At 41.6% G+C, this 2,737-nt stretch overlaps 1 pseudogene; it reads left to right on the forward strand.

The window, feature by feature from the left end:
* Positions 1–1,610: 1,610 nt before the first annotated feature.
* On the forward strand, positions 1,611–1,922 carry LOC144694135 (E3 ubiquitin-protein ligase RBX1 pseudogene; annotated as a pseudogene).
* Positions 1,923–2,737: the final 815 nt, after the last annotated feature.

A 2,737-nucleotide genomic window follows, 5' to 3' on the forward strand; every position in this document is an offset into this window, starting at 1 on the left:
AGTGCAGCACTGTTGAAGATGCCAACTTTCAAATGAAATGTTAAACTAAGCCCACGTCTGCCCTCTCAGATGGATGTAAAAGATCCTGCGAAGAAAAGCAGGGGATTCTGGTCAATTTGTATTTCTCAACCAACATCAATAAAACAGATTATCTGGTCATTATCACAGTGCTTTATGTGGGATCTTGCTGTGCTGAAATTGGTTCCTGTACATGCTTACAGTGTAATAGTAATGCCATTTCAAAAGTACCTCATTGCTTATAAAGTGCTTTGGGTTGTCTTGGGATTGAGAAAGGCCTCAAAAATACAAGTTATTCCTTTCTTCCTTTTCGTTTCTACACTGTTAAACATATATGCATAGAAATATTACACACACACACACACACACACACAGGCACGCACACACACACAGACACAGGCACACACACATACACACAGGCACAAACATACACACACACAATGAAATATTGGCAAGAGTGCAACAAGTCAGGTCACACAAGTGAACATAGCAGAGGAGGATTGATTGTTTCCCCTATAAACTACTAAACTGGCCGTGCTGCACAGAATTGAATGGAGAAATGGCAAAAAAAACCCCTCAACATTTAACTCAAAATGATGAAAGGATGGGAATGTGCTGCTTCCAGCAACGAAGTCCCAGTCACCCAAAACGCCATGTTTGCTGACCTACAATTGGCACCTGGTTAAGTAACAGCTCGATTTTAAAATCCTCTGTAATTTCCTGCAGCCCTACAACCTTCCAAGGTATTTGAACTCCTCCAATTCTGGTTTCCTGAGCCTTCATGACTTCAATTGCTCCACAATTGTCAGCCGTGCATTCAGCTGCAAAGCTTTCGAATTCTCCCCATGAACCTTTCTGCCTCTCCGTGACAGATATGTTGACGGATTTCTGAGTGGAAAAACAATAGGGCAGTAATCATTGGGGACTTCAACCACCCTAATATCATTGGGATACGAACAGTGTGAAGGGCACAGAGGGTGCAAAATTCTTGAAATGCATTCAAGAGAATTTTTTTAGCCGGCACCTAACAAGCCCAACGAGAGGGGGTGCAATTCTAGATTTAGTCTGAGGAAATGAAACTGAGCAAGTGGATGAAATAGCAGTGAGGAACCATTTTGGAGATAGTGACCATAATATAGTTAGATTTAGCATCATTATGGAAAAAGACAAAGATAGAACAGGAGTAAAAGTTCTCAGTTGGGGAAAGACAAATTTTACAAAGCTGAGAGGTGAGCTGGCGAGAGTGGACTGGATACAGCTATTAGAAGGATAAACTAGGTCAAATCAGTGGGAGGCATTCAAAGGCGAGACCCTACAGACACAATGTAGACATGTCTCCATAAAGAAAAAGGGTGGTACTGCCAAATCTAGAGCCCTCTGGTTATCCAGAAGCATACAGGACAAGATAAAGCAGAAAAAGAAAGCTTATGACAGTCACAAAGGACTTAATACTGTCGAAAGCCTAGAGGAGTATAGAAAGTACAGGGGTGAAGTAAAAATGAAAATCAGGAAAGCAAAGAGAGGATACAAGAAAATATTGGCAGGTAAAATCAAAGAAAATCCTAAGATGTTTTACTAGTACATTAGACAAAATGGATGTGGATGCACCGAGTTTCACCAACAGCAGTGGCAAGAAGCACTTTGAAGTTAAACACTGGAATGCAGTAGCCCTGTGGGCCTGGGGCATTGTGGCAGATAACTGTGCCATCAGCCGAAATCACATCATGAGCCTGTGTATAGAATGTCAGGCAAACCAGGCTTGAGAGGAGTGCACTGTCGCATGGGGTGTGTGTAATCATGCTTTCTATTTCCACTGCATTTCACATTGGCTGAAGGTTAGACAGGTTTGCACTTTGGACAACAGGGAGTGGGAATTCCAGAAGTACAGTCATTAAATGGAAACAACAGCATCATTCGCTGTTAGCAACCTTCCTGTGTCATCACTCCCCTCTGCTTCCTCTCCCCCTTCCCGATATCTTTAATTGAAGAGTGTTTATTCAAACATCAAGGACTTGGCCATAAAAATAAGATCCTTTTACTTTCTCCAGTTGCAAACATTTCAACTTATGTTAAAGCATCTGAACCTGTTCACACTCCCTGTATCATTGTGAAAAGCCAAAGTGTACTTTGAATGCAAACGTTTTTTGCTTTCCCATCCCTTTTCCCAAGCCCTAGAGAGGAAAACTTGAGGATTTTCTTTGGCTCTTTACCAATATGTATTTTATTTAATAAAAAAATATTTTTAGCAAGACTAAGGAAAAGTTAGGGCCTATCAGAGATGTACATCGTAACTTGTACGTTGATGCTGAAGATGTGGTCAAGGTTCTCAAAGTGTGCTTTGTCTCCATCTTCACTAAGGAGGGGATATTGCAGACATTCTAGTTAAAGAGGAGTGTGAAATATTAGATACAATAAGCATAGTGATAGAGGAAATACTGGAGGGACTGATATCCTTGAAGGTGGATAGGTCACCAGGGCTGGATGGATTGTATCCCAGGCTGTTGAAGGAAGCCAGGGAGGAAATAACAGATGCTCTGAGGATCATTTTCCAATCCTCACTAGATACAGGTGAGGTGCCAGAGGATTGAAGGTCAGCGAACATTGTATTATTATTTAAAAAGGTGTGAGGGATAGGCCAGAAAATTATAGGCTGGTCAGCCTGACTTCAGTGGTGGGCAAATTATTGGAATCAAGTCTGAGACACAGGGTAAACTGTCAG

This window comes from Cetorhinus maximus, chromosome 19 (assembly GCF_964194155.1).
Source record: "Cetorhinus maximus chromosome 19, sCetMax3.hap1.1, whole genome shotgun sequence".
Taxonomy (NCBI): Eukaryota; Metazoa; Chordata; class Chondrichthyes; order Lamniformes; family Cetorhinidae; genus Cetorhinus; species Cetorhinus maximus.